The 18,784-nt window shown below is 43.8% G+C and overlaps 1 protein-coding gene across 5 annotated transcripts in view; it reads right to left on the bottom strand.

Moving 5' to 3' along the window:
* Positions 1–18,784, bottom strand: part of GRIA3 (glutamate ionotropic receptor AMPA type subunit 3) — a 606,096-nt gene that overhangs the window by 403,360 nt on the left and 183,952 nt on the right. For 4 of the 5 annotated variants that reach the window (XM_048070799.2, XM_067005236.1, XM_067005237.1 and 1 more), the window contains one exon: positions 13,875–13,990. The gene's annotated coding sequence lies outside the window, so the exon portion shown is untranslated. Of the gene's footprint in view, positions 1–978; positions 1,103–13,874; positions 13,991–18,784 lie in introns of those variants that run through there. The other variant, XM_048070800.2, reaches the window with a different exon arrangement.

Here is an 18,784-nt window from a genome sequence, read left to right as displayed (position 1 = left end):
CATTCTCTTTGCTTACTTTCTGATTTTATACAAACTTAAGCCATGTACTCACATTTAGACATAACATTTCATGGTTTTCCAGGATTATTCATCCATCTGAATGCAGCAGGTACACATGAATTTCACTCACTTGAAGACTGCTGTCCCTTTGGGGCACACATCCTACCAGAGGTGCGTTTCCTACAGTGTCCCACCAAGACCATGAACAGCCCCATGGGGCCAATAACAGAGCATACCATAAGAAATGCCACTGTAGTTTCCCTTTCCTGCAGAGAGCTTCAGTACAAGAACCTGTCTGTGAATTTTGTGTGCATAATACACTGACCCAGGCCTCTACATGATGGTACAATATGAATAATTACGAAATCCAGGCTGAGCTAATTACAGTGCATCCTGGGGGCAGAACTTACAACACTGTTACTCCCAGCAGCTCAAGCTAACCCTGTGCAAGCCAAGAACCCCTCTGATTTTTTGTGCTTCTTTCACATCTGGGTTTTCCCCAGCAACCCTCATACTCACCCATGACCCCTTACCCTGGATTTATTCCTGAAAAGCAGTTCTCTCACATAGCATACATTAGAACTGACTTAAAGAAGTTCGATTTCCCAGTTAACCCTACAACATTGAAAGAAGCTTCTGCTATCGTTTCCTGAAGTACTCTGTTGAGATCCTTGGTGTAACTAGACTGCATAAAGCCTTAGATTAATGTATTTTCTACTTTTTCACTGATGAAGAAGTTGTCAAATAAATGTGCCCTTTAGCTAGCTGTCAGGGAAAAATAAAGCCTCCTGTGGCATTCAGAAAAAATAGCACAGAGCAGAAAGCAGGATTTTGTATCCCAAAGTGGATAAATCTATATTAACTGAAAGCCAGCTTCCATTTGAAACAAAAAAGCAGCTCCCCACTGAAAACCCAAAATCTTTTGCAAACACATTGTTATTCACGGAAGGTCTCACTATCAAGCATTACAAATCTTACCTTTTCTGTTCCCTCCAGACGTTCTGCCATTCCTATACCTTCTGCAAAGCACGAAATATTTTTACGCTGAATAGCCCTACTGAAACTACCATTAGAAATGATGGGTTCCACACTCCTTTCACCACCAACAACAAACCAGAAACAGCAGAGGAGGAAGAATCAGCTCCTCAGCAGCTGAAACAATTTGGTTCCTCAGCAGGTACAATGAGCCCCAGGTGCCCACAGTGAGCCCAAGCACCCCCCAACAAGCCCCAGGTGCCCACAATGTGCCCAAGCACACCCAACAAAACCCCAAGCCTCCAGTGAAGTCACATGCAGGGCAAAGTTGGTCTACATTAGTGTTTCATAAAATAGAGAAGCAGCTGGTCAGGATATCTTGTTTACTACTGTTCTTATGAAGGCCCACAATGCAGAGCTTTACAGGGGAGTTGCCTAAGGAAGAATGATAAATTTAGGGAAAATTAGGTGGGAGCATTCCCCCAATATGCCCCAGTTTCTCAATGCCTGAGGCTAGGGCTCCAACTGCTGCAGAGCTATTGCTTTGGAGAATTTTCATACCCTATGCTGCCCATGCATTGCTAAAATCTCCCTCATCTTCATCTGAAGAGTTAAGGATTTTGGAGATCCTTACTGCTGCCAGGCTGTTCCCCCAGGCAAAGCAGAACTGTGTGTGAGGAAGGGGAGAACGAATTACAGACCCTGTGTGAGCTGCCATCAGGAAGTACAAAGTTAGACAGACATTTTGTACTGGTTCTCACAATAAATAAAATTAGCCAAATATTTTTTACAAATTTGGAACAATTTTGCTATTATCCGATTTGCACCATTAAGCCCAAATTATGAAGCAATCCGGGTAATATGAATGAGGGAGCAACGTTTTCCCTCATAGCATATATTCTACAGTGAACGCAAAAATTAGCAGATGTTCTCACAATACTGGTTACTTCTTTATCTATAGCACTACTTCATTGCTGGAGGACATTCAGAATCAATCTGTGCTTTTACCAGATGTCTGCGAAGTAGTAGCTACTCCTTGATCCACTTGACTTCTTTAATGCCTCCAGATACATTCAGCATACATTTGGAAAGAGGCATTTGTATTGGTTCTACAGTTTTATGCTGATTGTCATCCTGCTAGTTGTCATAAATAATAGGGTACTCTGTAAGAGATGTGATTCTGGGTAACAGGACCAAGCAACTGGAAAAGATTCTCCCTAGTATAGGGTTTCAGATTTAAATAGAGATATTGGCTAGACTGGATGTGTTTGCAAACCTATTTTTTTAGGCAAAGATTAGAAAGGCAAGGAGAATCACAAAGTCAATTTTAACTGTGAATATGCACTTTAAAAGCACATTAAATTGTATCTTTGTCTGGGGCTCGTGCATTTTTCCAGTGCCCTAGAATAAGCTCAACGAGACTGAAATCTGGATGAATTATTTCAGAACCCAAAAGAAGATTTTAACTGTTGGCATGTTTCAGTGAGGTTCTAATCTGTACTTTTACCACACATGAACAGGAGGAAAGGAAGGAACTGGACTGATAGGATTGTACCTTTAACTTTGTATCTTGAGCCCTGAGCAGAAATGTAGCCTAAACAGATTGCTGAGATGTGACATTGAAGGCTTCTCCCCTGAACTCTGCTCATTTCAAATGCAAAAAATAATCTTGAGAACCTCAGTCAAAAGCATGATAAAACAACACAAGGAAAAATGCAAATGGAGTGAAATCTCCCAGGTAACTGGAAAAATCTGGCCTTTTCAGATGCAAAAATTGAAGGCAACATCTGACAACAACAGCTATGAAGACTTGCCAGAGCCAGCATCCAGCCTCGAGGTCAGGTCAGGTGCCCATGCTAGCAACCCTTGGGCACCATGCACAGAGGAGAGGGGACATAGGCAGCAGCAAGGCACTTTCAGTTCAAAGGTTGTAGAGCATTTATGGATTCATCAGAAGCTTCATTTCACTGAATGCCCTTGGAGACACTTGTCAGTCGTTCCTTACCTCCCTTAGAGAAAGGAGAGGGTAAAACATCACCACACAACCAAGAGGAAGGAACCAAAATAGCTGTTTGTGTGTGTAACTCACACATCAGCCTTTACTTTTGTTTTGCAGACTGCTGAGGAGGTCAGGGATGGAGGTGAGAATATTCAGAGGTTGTCCCTTTGTGCAGCCGCGTGTTCGAATTGCTGGGACAGGCCTCAATGTAACAGACAGATGCCTCTAGCTATTTGATACACTCACTGAATTAATAATAAATAAAATGGCAGTGCAGTGGCATTTTTAGGGCCTGGGACTCTACCACCTCCCAGAGAAACAGGCTACCCAACTTCAGATATATCACTTCAGCTTTTAAAGTCTGAGAGCCTTTTTTCACTGTTAGGACTGGGTAGAAATCGATGAAGTGTAATTTTAGTTTCTGCTGTGGAGAAACAGTCCATTTTTTTGGCAGGAATATCCTCACCAGAGCTATCCTGGGCCTACCAGGAAACAGCACAGCTCTGGCTATAATTAACCTACAATACTAGTAAATGTCTGAAACTCGTCTGATAATGAAAAGCAGTAAAGACAAGCTATAGCATCTTCACCAAAAGCCCATTGCGCTGTAACTAGTGGAAGAATTTAAATGAGATCCTTAACATACACATGTATTATCACAGCTGCTTTTCTTCCACGTGGTGTAGGAGGATAGAGCAATGACCATAAATGCAGGCATTAAATGGGCTCCTTTCTATTACTAGAGGGACAAAATTATATCAGCAAGTTGGGTCTATTTAATATACATCATAGTGCCTGTAAAAGTGCGTGGTAAATCCTGGCCAAATATGAGCTCATTGTTCTCCCTGACTTGCCATCCCCTTAATATCAGAGCAAATACCCTCGCAAGGAAGCTGCAGCCACTGCTCCTGAGGTGGTTCATAAAAACTCAGAGCAGTCTCCAATTCTAACACGAACATGCCACTCAGTTTTGCTACAGATTTATAGCACTCCCCCACCCAAGACATTTGCTGTAATGACAAATGCCACTGTCTGATAGCAAAGTTGTGGCACCTACCAAAACACAGGTGTGACTTGCCTATTTCATTAAAAACAAACAAACAAATCATATTTATGCTTGATTTCTTTTAAAGATACTTAGATGAAATTTTATAAATGAGATCTTATTTAATCTACATTACTGTCATCACTAAATTGCTGCTAGCTAGGCTTGAGGTAATAGCTGTGATGTGCCTTGAAGTTCAGCTATTACAGTTAAATGGAGATATTTTCACAAGAATTTAGTGGTGCCTTGCAAACCAGGCTAATTTAAGGGCAGAACATCACTGTTAGCCTTTGCAGAAGAAGTTGTACACTGCCTGGTCCCTACCTGCTCTTCATTCCAGACAAAAAGTAAGACATGCCAGCTGCTCCTCCAGTTTGGATTACTCTCCTTTCCCTGTGTTTTGCACATCAGGAGAAAGCTACTCAAAAGTGTCACCCACTGCTCTCTCCAGGGCAGGCCCGCACTGAGCGCTGCCGTGGGACGCAGTAGGACCCAGAGGTGACAGCTGTCCGCACAGCCAGAAGGTATCTGCACCTCAGGGATGTGGCCAGGTTCAGGAAGGAACCACAGGACACGTGTTCCAGCAAACTGGCAGCCCTGAATTGTGATTTACAGAAGTTAAGCCTGATCTTATTCTCAGTAAAGTCAATTAAACAGCTATATTTCTTTCCAAGGGAAGAGCGGGTACAGCAGTCTACTTTGGGTACGCTGTCACAGGGAATAGATGGCATATTTGCAACACAGGGAAATATTTCATGATTCTTTGCCAATGCTGCTCCCAATGCACATTCCCACTACCACCAAACAAAATTGTACTGGCTATAGTATCTCCTCAAGACTTTAAGATCACCTTATTTTCTGCCAGAAATAACTCACTTATCTGAAAAGTAAAATGTTATTGAGGTTCTAGAGCATTTCACCTGTGACAGGCTTCCTCCCAAACACAAAGCAAATCCATCCAGTTTATCCACCCCTGGACAGAGAGCTGGCCAAGCATCTGCAGCCAGATCTGTTAGTGGATTACTCGATGTGTGTAATGACAGACCTCACCCTGTCCTTTGTGCACCACTTTTCTTACCAAAATCTTTGAGATGTGCCGGCTTTACAACGTATGGTAACATGCATGTCTGCAGTATACCTGTGTCCCCAGGAAACTTCCATCCTGGAGTCCAGATCTGTAAGGTGTAAGGTCAGGGATGATAAACCTTATTTACAAGAACCATTCTGCTCATGGACAACCCCATATGAGTCAATTTTTCTAGGCAGAGAGTATTTTTCCCATGGGATCTCTCTCTGTAGGAGATAATGCATACAAACCACTTCCTTTACAACATAAGTGTATCTCCAAATTCATTTGTTCTTTCTTGAGGAACTGATCTCTGTTACAGAGCCTCCCAAAAGGCTGGGAAGGTAGCTAGTTGGAAATGACCTAACATAACAGGAAAACCTAAAGCATAGGAGAAGAACCCTCTCTATTCTTCCCCAGCCTTCCAGAAACTCTAATCCTAACAGCTTGGCTCAGCTCCTCCCAAAGCCCTTCCATCAGTCCCCTTTCTATAAAACAAATAAAACTGCCTGTCCTGGCAATATTTAGCAAAATCATTCCTAGACATTACTGCATCTTGAATGAGATGGAACTATACAACTGTTTAGATAACAGAGAGTCCTGGCAGTGACTTAATGCCTCACTGGGCCCTCTGCCATGAGTTACTATGGTTCTGTTGTGGTTTAACCCGGCCGGCAGCTAAACACCAAGTAGCCCGATTCTTGGGCACGTGAGCATCTACAAGGCGTACCTTTACAACCAGGTTCTCTACCCGGGCAGCAATATCTTGCCACAATGCCGCAGCCCAGATGGGCTTGCCCCTGCACTGCCAGTTGTTCTGCTTCCATTGCTGTAACCACCCCCACAGGGCATTTGCTACCATCCATGAATCAGTATAGAGATAGAGAACTGGCCACTTTTCTCGTTCAGCAATATCTAAAGCCAGCTGAATGGCTTTCACTTCTGCAAACTGACTCGATTCACCTTCTCCCTCAGCAGCTTCTGCAACTCGTCGTGTAGGACTCCATACAGCAGCTTTCCATCTCCGATGCTTTTCCACAATATGACAGGACCCATCAGTGAACAAGGCATATTTCTTCTCATTTTCCGGTAGCTTGTTGTACAGTGGGGCTTCTTCAGCACGAACCACCTCCTCCTCTGATGATATCCCAAAGTATTTGCCTTCTGGCCAGTCCATAATCACCTCCAAGATTCCTGGGCGACTGGGGTTTCCTATTCGAGCCCGCTGAGTAATCAGTGCAACCCACTTGCTCCATGTAGCATCAGTTGCATGATGTGTAGAGGGGACCCTTCCTTTGAACATCCAGCCTAGTACCGGCAGTCGGGGTGCCAGGAGGAGCTGCGCTTCAGTACCGACCACTTCCGAAGCAGATCGAACTCCTTCATATGCTGCCAATATCTCCTTTTCAGTTGGAGTATAGCGGGCCTCAGATCCTCTGTATCCCCGACTCCAAAACCCCAGGGGTCGACCTCAAGTTTCCCCAGGTTCTTTCTGCCAGAGGCTCCAGGTGGGACCATTCTCCCCGGCTGCGGTGTAGAGCACATTCTTTACATCTGGTCCTGTTCGGACTGGCCCGAGGGCTACTGCATGAACTATTTCCTGCCTAATTTGTTCAAAGGCTTGTCGTTGCTCAGGGCCCCATTCAAAAGCATTCTTCTTACAGGTTACTTGGTAGAGCGGGTTTACAATCAGACTGTAATTTGGAATATGCATTCTCCAAAACCCCATGACACCTAGGAAAGTTTGTGTTTCTTTTTTGCTAGTTGGTGGAGACATAGCTGTTATTTTGTTGATCACATCCATTGGGATTTGACGACGTCCATCTTGCCATTTTATTCCTAAAAACTGGATCTCTCGTGCAGGTCCTTTAACTTTATTCTGTTTTATGGCAAAACCGGCCTTCAGAAGGATTTGGACTATTTTCTTCCCTTTCTCGAAAACTTCTTTTGCAGTGTCACCCCACACAATGATGTCATCGATGTACTGCAGGTGTTCAGGAGCTTCCCCCTGCTCCAGCGCAGACTGGATCAGTCCATGGCAAATGGTAGGGCTGTGTTTCCACCCCTGGGGCAGCCGATTCCAAGTATATTGGACTCCCCTCCAAGTGAAAGCAAACTGTGGCCTGCATTGTGCTGCTAGAGGGATGGAGAAAAATGCATTAGCGATATCAATTGTGGCATACCACTTGGCTGCCTTTGATTCCAGTTCATACTGGAGTTCTAGCATGTCCGGCACTGCAGCACTCAGTGGTGGCGTGACTTCGTTCAGGCCACGATAGTCCACTGTTAGTCTCCACTCACCATTAGACTTTCGCACTGGCCATATGGGACTATTAAAAGGTGAATGAGTCTTGCTGATCACTCCTTGGCTCTCCAGTTGACGAATTAGCTTATGGATGGGAATCAGGGAGTCTCGGTTGGTGCGATATTGACGCCGGTGCACAGTTGTGGTAGCGATCGGCACTTGCTGTTCTTCAACCCTCAGCAACCCCACAACAGAAGGGTCCTCTGAGAGACCAGGCAAGGTAGACAACTGTTTAATGTCCTCTGTCTCCAAGGCAGCTATGCCAAAAGCCCAGCGGAACCCTTTTGGGTCCTTGAAATATCCTCTTCTAAGATAGTCTATGCCAAGGATGCACGGAGCATCTGGGCCAGTCACAATACGGTGCTTTTGCCACTCATTACCGGTTAGACTCACTTCAGCCTCCAATACAGTTAACTGCTGGGATCCCCCCGTCACACCATAAATACAGATGGGCTCTGGCCCTTTATAGCTTGATGGCATTAGAGTACATTGTGCACCGGTGTCTACCAAAGCCTTATACTTCTGTGCGTCTGACGTGTCAGGCCATCAAATCCACACAGTCCAATAAACTCGATTGTCCCTTTCCTCCCCCTGGCTGGAGGCAGGGCCCCTCTAGTCCTGGTCAGAATCTTCGTTTCTGTGTTTAAAGGACTGCCTGCTGGAAGTTGGAGCAGCAAACTTTTCAGAGAATTCCTTTTTCCCACTTGTTTTCCTTTGCAATTCACGTACCCGTGCCTCTAGGGTCGCAGTAGATTTTCCATCCCATTTTCTCATGTCCTCTCCATGGTCACGTAGGTAAAACCACAGGGTGGCGCGGTGTGTGTGCCCACCATATTGTCTTCCTTGCATAGATGAATGTTTACGCCTAATAGCTGAGACACTGGTTTGTACAGGTGGGGAGGAAAATAATCTCTCTTCAAGTTGGTGGATCTTTTCAGAAAGTTTCTCCAAAGTATTCTCTTTTAGCTGGTGGACACTGGTTCGTTCAGGTGGAGGGGAAGATAATCTTTCTTCAAGTTGGTGGATCTTTTCAGAAAGTTTCTCCAAAGCATTCTCTTTTAGCTGGTGGACACTGGTTCGTTCAGGGAGGGGAAGATAAATTCTCTTTAAGTTGGTGGACCTCTTCAGAGAGTTTCTCCACAGCCGAGACACAGGCCTGTAGGGAAGAGGAGAGATTTCCTTCGTACTGCCGGAGTATTTTAGTCACTTCATTCACTGGGGGATTCTCCTCCTCTTTCCAGGTTAGTATTGCCAATGAGCTGGCATATGATGATGGTGCACTCCGTACAAACTTCCGCCACATGGGTGGTGTACACCGGACTGCATCTGGATCTGTGGATGTTTGTGCGTCGTCTAGGGCCTTATAAATTACTTCCCGTACGGCCAATTCCCTCAGGTACTGAATTCCCTTCTCCATGGTGGTCCATTTGCCTGGTAGACATACAAGTTCTTCCTTGAAGGGATACCTTTCCTGCACAGCTGACAGGAGACGCCTCCAGAGGCTGCGAGATCGTGCTCCATCTCCAATTGCTTTGTCAATGCATGCGTCCCTAGCAAGGGATCCCAGCCGCCTGGCTTCCTCGCCCTCTAATTCCACATAATTGGCTCCGGTGTCCCAGCACTGGAGCAGCCAGGTGACAAGCTGCTCACCTATACAGCGACCAAAATCTTTTCGCACATCTCGTAGCTCACGCTGGTATAGAGTCCGGGTAGTTACTGTTGATTTTTCGACATCCCCATCCTCATCTTCAGTCTCCTGCACCTTTGATGGCCCAGCCTCGTCTTCACTATGCCCAGACTTAGCAGAAGACTGCGTTCTAAACGACCTGAGCCTCTATACCATTTTTTCACCTTGTCTACAGGGGCAACTTGCACTGCTACAGCTCGTTTCTCTGACCCAGCCACAGGGTCTGCCACAGGGGTTGGAATACCCTCTGCGGGGTCAGCTTGCACTGCTACAGCTCGTTTCTCTGACCCAGCCACAGGGTCTGCCACAGGGGTTGGAATACCCTCTGCGGGGTCAGCTTGCACTGCTACAGCTCGTTTCTCTGACCCAAACACAGGGTCTGCCACAGGGGTTGGAATACCCTCTGCGGGGTCAACTTGCACTGCTACAGCTCGTTTCTCTGACCCAGACACAGGAGTGGGAGCAGCTGCAGGAGCTGGAGCGGCTGCAGGAGCTGGAGCGGCTGCAGGAGCTGGAGCTGGAGCAGCTGCAGGAGCTGGAGCGGCTGCAGGAGCTGGAGCTGGGTTGCTAGTAGCATCAATTGCAGCTCGATAGGCACAAGCCAGACCCCAGCACGCTACAGTGATTTGTGTCACTTTGGAACTGCCAGAGTCATGACACCTTTTTTTCAAGCATTCTGCCAGCTTTTTAGGATTTTGCAGTTGTTCAGGGGTGAATGTCCAAAACACTGGAGGTGACCACTGCTCTAGAAACCTGCCCATATCCTCCCACACTCCCTGCCACTTGCAACTATCCCGCCTCAAGACAGATCTCCGGATGAGATGCCTAAGTAGTTGTTTAACCCTCAACAAAACCTGAAGCGCATTCAGGAGACATAACAACAAGAGCAGGCTGGTCTGAGTATCCCAAGGATATTCAACATCTCGGAGAACCACCGTAACTAGCTCGGGGGATAAGAGGGTGGTGGTGAAGGAGAAAGGGAGAGTGAACAGGTAGGGAAACATGTCTTCCCCTGTCCCCTTCACAGATTGGCTCCCTGACAAAAACAGGCAATAGGTGTAATTGCTAATAGTTTCCGAGATATGGTTTCCAAAGTATAGAGTCGACGTCAGTGCTGAGTACAAATACCAGGTTATAGTCGTGACCAGATATTTCATCATTTCATAAGCCATTGTTACACCGCACAGTACCATAACAATCTTAAACCAGGGCCCGGAAAGGATAAACAGTGCAACAGGGAGCACAAACAGAAAGTAACGCACCATAAAACTCAATTTGGAAAACAGGCACAGCAGACTGGAGATTAAGGCAATCAACATTGTGACTAGCAACTATTAAGCAGGTCCAATACTTACACCAATTTTAATTTAACACACTCTGGTCAAATTTGTCGATATCTCAACCCTTCAAGCCCCACGTTGGGCGCCAAAAGGACTGTTGTGGTTTAACCCGGCTGGCAGCTAAACACCACACAGCCGTTCGCTCACCCTCCCCCCTCCCTCTCTGGGATGGGGGAGAGAAACGGGAAAGTGAAGCCGGTGAGTTGAGATAAAGACAGTTTATTAAGACAGGAACATAATAATAACAATAATAATAATAATAGTGATAATGATAATAGTATTAATAATAATAATGTGTAAGAAACAAGCGATGCACAATGCAATTGCTCACCACCCGCTGACCGATGCCCAGCCTATCCCCGAGCAGCCGGCCCCCCACCCCGGCCAGCCACCCCTATATATTGTTTAGCATGACGCCAGATGGTATGGAATACCCCTTTGGCCAGTTTGGGTCAGCTGTCCTGGGTCTGTCCCCTCCCAGCTCCTGCTGCACCCCCAGCCTGCCCGCTGGCAGGACAGAGCGAGAAGCTGAAAAGTCCTTGGCCTGGTGTAAACACTGCTCTGCAACAATTAAAACATCAGCATGTTATCAGCGCTCTTCTCATCCTAATCCAAAACATAGCACCCTACCAGCTACTAGGAGGAAAAATTAACTCTGTCCTAACTGGAACCAACTGGGATCAAGGATTTCTTCCACGGCTTCCAGCACCACCAACCCGAACAATGGCCATTAAACATGAAAAAGGAAATCAAAATCTCCACTGGAAATTCTTAGGAAATATTTTGCACTGAGAGAGACCTCAGCATGCCTTTCTGGCCTCTCTCCTGCAGGAATTCACCATGCTTCTCCTTTAGGTCAGCACGGGCAGTGGGATGAAGCCTGTGCCACTCCAGCCTCTGCCCTGACAAAGCCTCCAGGTGACAGCCAAGTCCTGTCTGGTCACAGGACCAAGACCCTGGTGATGGCCACACTCATAGAGCCCCATCAGGCACTGCCAATCCCCTCTAAATTCACACCCAGAACTGATACAAACAATCATACTTGTATATAGATACACCTGAAACCAGGCTGCATGTTGTATGCATGTTTTGCACACTAATTCGATAATTATATTACAGGATTTTTATGGTTTGTCTCTAATACAAGATCTGCCACTACGGAATTAAAACCCCTGTAACTGAAAATGCACAGCAGTATCTAAGAAAGCACTGTAAAAATTGTACTGACAGCCTTTTTAAAGGTCACTATACATGACACAAAAAACTCTGCTTTGGGAGAGTGTTAGCTGTTTGTTTCACTGTTACATTAATAATAATTTCCTACCTTGCTGCAGGGATATGAAGTCATAAAGACCACGCTGGCTTTTCATTTTCAGGGGGATACAATGTGGATCATTAATAGCCCCACATGTGCTTGGACCTACCTGCACAAGCACTGTCTCCAGGATCAACTGCAACAAATCCCTAGCTGGGAATATGGATTGGTGACAAGTAATCTCCGTGGAGGGCCCTTAAATCTAGTCACTTTGCACCATGGCCTGAGACATGTCCCAGAGCTGGTTCACCTTCAGGGCACTGCACTACGCTCATCCATCTGCTCAGACTACTGCTGAGGGAGGGCGAGGGGGACATATATATCTGCTCCCAGCAATCTGGATTTGGCTGCACCTGAGTTACTCTCAAAGGCACAAAATTACGTGTAGTGTTTTGTTGCTTTTTTTTTTTCAAATTTACCAGAGCTTTTTTCCAAAATTTTGGAAAAAAAAAAAAAAAAATTGCCTTAGAGCTGAACCCTGTAGTCTGGCAAATTTAAGCTTATTGACAACAGACTTACTTTTCTAGTCATCTTTCCTGTCTCACTTAGTCTGGGGCTACTGCAACCAAACCATTGAACAGAATTGTACAAATCAAACATTGAGTATATTTAGAAAACAATTATGTAGTTGGCAAATATTTCAGTGATGAAGATGTGTCTTCAATACTTTAGATAAGTAGATACATTTAGAGTGGAGAATTACAAAACAGAAGCTAATAGCACCTTACAAAACAAAAAGACTGGCTTCAGGTTTAACCGACACGAAGAGCAGAGAGGTATCTCATTTGTGCCTTCTACAGAAAAAATACACTTGAACTTCTCATTCCTATTGATTTCAGTGAAGCACTTATTTCTAAGGGTTGAGATTCCTAAAAAGCTTTGTGAATCAGCTAGTACGTCCTCTCACTCAATCTATATAGCTGAAGATTTTAGATTCAAATATTAGATAGCAGGACAATCACAGAAATTATCTGAAATATAAGAGTTTTAACTTATATATTCAAAAAACTGCCTATATGACAATTTAAATGTTTAAACACTCTACAATGCAATTTTTAAAAAATGTAGAAGATGCATCTGGCATTTCAGGTGGCCTCGGGACTTTGATGGCTTGTACTGAATGGTTGCTGCTCTGGCAGCGTTTTCCACAGAAAAGCAATGTTTGTGCCATTTAACTTCCAGATATTTAGCCTTTATTCCTTGGAATGCACAGTCATCCTTACTTACTGAATTGTATTTACCAGGAAGTGTTATTACTGTGCGAATAAATTGCTCGGTAACGCTGTAAATTTCACCAAATGCACTTCACAAATACCACAGTTTCTTCCAGCAGTCATGCGAAGCAGCCGGTGCAAGCAGTGTTTTCACACTCTCACCCACTGGCCAAACAGCCCATTGGCCACAGAAGAAATGAGAGTCAGAGCTTCTTCCTCAGTCTGCTAAATCCTTCAGAAAGTAGTCTTACAGTAACAAGGTAAATGTGCATTCAAGACTGCTGGGTTTAAATCCTGTTTATAGTAAAAGCATAGTGACTGAAACACAGAAAATGCTGCGTTTCATCTCACATTCCTTAAAATGAGAGGTATCTCTCTCTGTGTTACAGTCTTTCTACAGTAAACTTATCATCCTTGATTAGAATTGTCAGGATTTTGATGTCTCACCATATCAAAATACAACACCGAAGATATTCAAATTCCTATTCAGAATGAGAACTTGAAAATTTCTTGTGAATAAAAACGTTTTGACCATACAAAAGGTCCTAATAGGTTTTATTTAAACAAGTATGGTAATTGAAAATAGAAAAATAAGTTTTTAGTTTTCACATCAGAACTGTTTACTGAAACTGGCATAGCTCCATGAAATGTATGATTAAGTGCAGAAAGAGTTGGATAGAAAAATTTTCTTCCACTTCTGTGCACAACAGTGAGGTAACTGAGCATCAGTTACATTCAGATGCTACTTCAGCTGGAGCCTCCCTTAAGAAAATGTAGTTGGATGGTTTGATATGAAGCCATTCGATAGTAAAGTTGAAAGAAAATCCATCTCAGATCAAAACCAACCCAAAATTAAAATTGAAAATCTTGTCAGAAAATACGTAACATTTGGAATTTAAGATTTTGATGGAGAAAAAAAAATGCTTACTTTTGCAGAAACAATATTTGTCTGTAGAAACAGCATTTTCTGTCAGCAGAATTTCTCAGAGGAAGGGTCCCAGCCAACACTGCCTTCTTGACACCCAGCTGACGATGCTTCCGCAGCTGCAATAAGTATTAAAACTGTGACTCCCAGGGACTAGCAAAGGTACTACATCTTCTTGCTCTCATTACAAGATCAAGATAAAGAATAAGAAAAGGTGGTTTAAAATTCATAGCCACTTTTAAGGTCACAGAAAGTATTGTACTATTACAAGATTAGCTAATTATATTATTTATGGAGAGCATTTGTTCTGGGAACAGAGATTAGACATAACTACAATTGGATGTGTCTGTGACAAATCTAGAAATTAAACAAAGCTCCCCTAAAGTCAAAGCCAAGATTTTTTACCATAAAACTACTCTGTACATGCAGCCCTGGCAGAAAACCTCCTGCTTTCCATTATGTATTACCCTGGGAACTGCTACGGGGTAACACTAATAGCTCTTAGTATTGTGCCTATAGCTGAGCAACTGCTGGATGCTGGACTTCAGCTGAGTTAGCGTCCAGTGACAAATTCAGGCTCTGTGTACACAGAGGAGTTCTGACAAATAAGTAAACAGATTCCACTTAAGCTAGTTTGAGGGATGAAATCTCCCCTAATGATAAAGTTTGTGAGAGATGAAAAGAGAGTAAAATATTGGCTTAGTTTAAGATTAGTATGGAATCTGCATCTCTTGAGTCCTAGGAACATTTCATGTGCCCCTAGTTTCTGAAGTGGATTACACACTCCTGTTTGAGCTGGTTGGTGGGAAAAGCTGTCATAATTTCAGGTTTCTTCTGATTTCTAACTGAACACTTCTGAATTATTGTTATTCATGAAAGGGGGCAGTGTCTAATTATATAAGCGATATAACACCAGATTCTGATGGCTTATGGTTTGATCACCAAAGCAGTCAGGATCCTTGGCAGTAGATGCAGAATTTTAAATAAAAATGTCATGGCTTATGTCAGAAGATAGTCTTCTGCTAGATTTCCTCTCTTTACATAATTTAACTTCAAAACATTTTAAAGGCCAAGCTTGTCAGAATACGTTGATTTTAAAGGTTGAGGGGGAAGAGGTTCATTCTTCAACAACAACAAAAAAATTTACAGCTATAATTAGGCATTACACTAAGACAATTCTTGCTCACCCTGACTGATAAAAAGTCATTACTGATCATTGCAAGACTGGTTCCCCAAAGGGATCTAATGAAAGATCAACTGTATGTAATGGGGCAGATAAGACTACAGTAAGCAGCCCAGAAAACAATGGACAAAACAGAACAAAAAGCTTCCACAGAGGGTCAAGTTTAAAAAAGTAACATGATGTGCCTAAACCTCATCAATACCTGAGTAGTAACTTCACTTCTTTGCAGCACGTGTAGGCATTTATTCTGGGCAGGGTGGATATGCCATAGAAACTGCTCTATCTATGTTTCAGACTCTTTTTCAAAGGTATTATCAGAAAAGGAGAAAATAATGCAAAACCATATGCAAATCCAAATCTTCAGGACTTGTCAGCATCAAAGAAAGAAAGAAAGGAAAGAAGGAAGGAATGAAAGAAAGACAAAGTACATATATTCTTAAGCTTAATCAGCAACTGAGGAAGTAAAGAAGCTGCTGGAACTCTGCCCCAGAGTCTCTCCACTCAGCTTGCGGTGCTGCCTGGAAGAGGGATCAACTGCCAGCAATTGCTTTACAGATCACATCCTACGCGAGGAACAATGCCAAAATGCCCATTCCCTGTGCATACAGCAAGGCTAGTGTCACTCTTTTACCAATCCTTAGCTTTTCCCAGTGAAATTCAGGTTTAACAACAACCTTGGCAAATCCCAGTCACCTTAAAAAACTCCTACACAGCCTGGGGAAAAGCAATATGTTTATCACTCTGCCATAACCTTGGTCATATTCTGCTGCCTTCCTGCCACTCTGGTGGCAAAAAGGGAGTGGAAATAAGTCTGTTACCCAGAGGGAAAATTTTCTTCACTTGGGAGACAGATGGACACCAGCTGTCACACAGGCAAGAGATGTTGTTGGGACTGAAGCAGAGCTTACCTGGACTTGGATGCAGAGCCAGGCACAGAGAATCCAGGCTCCTAATGCCTACATTTCTCTCTAAACTCCACTTCAACAGATATACCTGTAGAGCAGAAAATCTGGCAAATTGGACCTGCTCAGTCGGTAGGTTTGCTTGCAACAGGCTTTCTTTACATTAATGAGATCTGTGTCACCTACCACCTTCTCCCCTACAACACACTTTTTCTTCATTGTTTCCATTCTGAGCCAAACCAGCTCATCTGAGCATGTTGCTTAGCAATGCAGGCATGAAATAAGGTATGCTTACTCTTCCTCCTCTGCGAGGAGTCCTAGAGCGGCCATTACTAGTGAAAAATTGACTTTTCCATTATCTTTTTATTGTTTCCATAGCAGTTTCTCCCCTGTTCCCATGGCATTTGCTTTAGCTTCCTCCTCACCCCGATAGTCTCACGTTAACCTTTTCTTAGACTCAGCATATACCTGCACCCCTCCTGCACGTCTAATACATTTCTCAGCTGTAAGCTTTATCATGGGAATTTTCCACCTCGTTCTCAGATGAACTAAATTCTTTACAGGTTTAAGCAAACAAATCCTCAATGTTGCAGGAGAATACCTGCAGGAGAAATAACCTCTAAGTAAAACACTTCCTTTGTCCCTTGTAGCCAATGTTCAGATGAGTTTGTGGTGAAAATTTGCCAAACAGAAAGAAAAAGAAAACTTGCCTGAATCCCAAGGTAGTTATTTTGCAGATCAGAAACCAAAAAGCTTTCATTCTTAGCAAATCCCTGACTGCTATTTTTAAAGACCTGTGAATATGAAAGCTGTTTTGTACTCTCTCCCCATTTCGGTGCCTGATATTCAAACAAGGTTCACAAGAAACTTAACAGCTCAATGATCATGCTCGCATAGAGGTTCCTTAGACTAATCTTTCCCATGCAGGATTAACCTCTTGAGACCTATCTCTGAGAACTGGGGGTGAACATTTCAGACCCATTTTTTGAGGGAGGCCACAGTACACATGTACATCTGTCGAGATCTCGTCTTGGTCTCTCTAAGAGAAAGAGGTGCTGAGAATTTTTATGATGGTTGTTCTGGGATTTGTTACCAAGTGCAGGCAAACACAATGTTATACCTTAGCTACTGGTAAAATAATGCATGAGTGTACTACTTCTCACTCCATCATCATAAAACAGATTAAAGACTTGTTCATGTATTCAGGCTGCAAGCCTTCTTGAGTTTCTGCTGTGGCTCTTATTAGATATATGGTGTCAATAATCATGTTAGTGCAAAAGGTTAAGGGACAGTTTTCTGAAGAAAGATCACTGCTTAGGAGGGAATTACAGTTTGTGCTGCTGCTGGACTTTCCCCTTGCTCCACTGTTTGTCCTTTTTCATCTGGTTTTAAAAGGCACTGGTTGTGCTACAGGCATTGGGTTGGGAATTTGGACATCAAGGCCCCATTAATAAATGTGACAACCTACCATCAGCCAAATATCCGTGCTTCAGACCAGCCACAATGCTGGTCGGTGGGGGAAATCTGGGAGCCCTGTCATATGAAGGCTCTGTAACAGCAGTCTTCTACCTTCCCCATTGCAAGAGCATCCACCCTGCCATTTCCTCTTGCGGTACCTTTCCCTTCCTGGCTTTTTGTCCTGCTCAGTCCTTGTCCTGCAATGAGCTGCAACCCAGCCTGAGCAGAGCCTCATTCAGAACAGCACGAAGTCCACAGCAGGCCCGCAGCCATGCAGTCTCTGCAGCGAGGACTGGATTTTGCTGTACATTATGTGTACACAGGTACAGTGCTTACCTAGTACAGAGCACTTTGCACAAGATGGGTGTCAATGCGGCGTTTCACAGCAAATGCTAATTGCAGCTACTAAGTGTGTGGTGCTGGGGATGCAGCAGAGCCTGCTTCAACAGCTCAGTGACTAATATCAGAGGGACCGGAAAAGAACTGCAACTCTCAGCAACCATAGCCACACAGATGAACTAAACAACGCAGTGTGCTATAGCAAGGTCCTTCTGTGCAGACTCCTGCAGCAGCTTTAATTGGAATGGCTTTAAATTTGTAAAGAGCCTGGAGGCTCGAGGTCCTACTCGTTAACATTTCAGCAAAATCTCCCAGTCCCAGGCTACTCCCAAAACATTCAAATCTCTGGCAGATTCAGGTTCTTAGCCTGCATCCACCCTGACTCTAACCAAGAATTTATTTAGTTATTTATTTAATATTGCGGGCATGACACGTCTATCAAAACATTTTGCAGCATGAAATACATTTTCATAAATGCATCAATCAGGCAAAGATTTTTCTCCAAGGAGTCTTCAGGAAATTACAATGAGCATCAAAAGGCCATGCTATTCAACAGAAATCATTTTAATATTAAAGTCTCATAAATTCTTAGATGAGTAGCCCTGCCTAGATGAAAATCAAAAACCCAGATGAAAAATATATTTACTTATTTATTTCTGAAGAGACAACATGGAGAGCTTCCTCTTCCTGAAACCAGTAGTTAGGTGAGAACAAGCCTGTCTGGACATCGAGGTCCTGCCTCACGCAAAGCTACAACCCCCTGGGGCACCAGGGGTCAGTGTGCCCGAGCCACCTACCTAAAGGAACAGAACCGACAGCCCAGGATCTCCTGTCCTCTCCCTATAATCCCATCCTTACATGGCCTTACTCCTGAGAGGCATACTATGAGGTGGAGTCAGATCCCCATCTTTTTTGTTGACCTATTTTTAAAACCTCTCTTTTTTTTCTTAATCCTCAATTTTTTTTTTCTCCCTACATATCTTCTAACCATCACTGTTGCAAATTTTACCTGTCAAGTCTTGATTTGTATT

Source organism: Anser cygnoides, chromosome 13 (genome assembly GCF_040182565.1).
Source record: "Anser cygnoides isolate HZ-2024a breed goose chromosome 13, Taihu_goose_T2T_genome, whole genome shotgun sequence".
In the NCBI taxonomy this organism is placed as follows: domain Eukaryota; kingdom Metazoa; phylum Chordata; class Aves; order Anseriformes; family Anatidae; genus Anser; species Anser cygnoides.
This window is presented reverse-complemented; position numbering and strand designations above follow the sequence as displayed.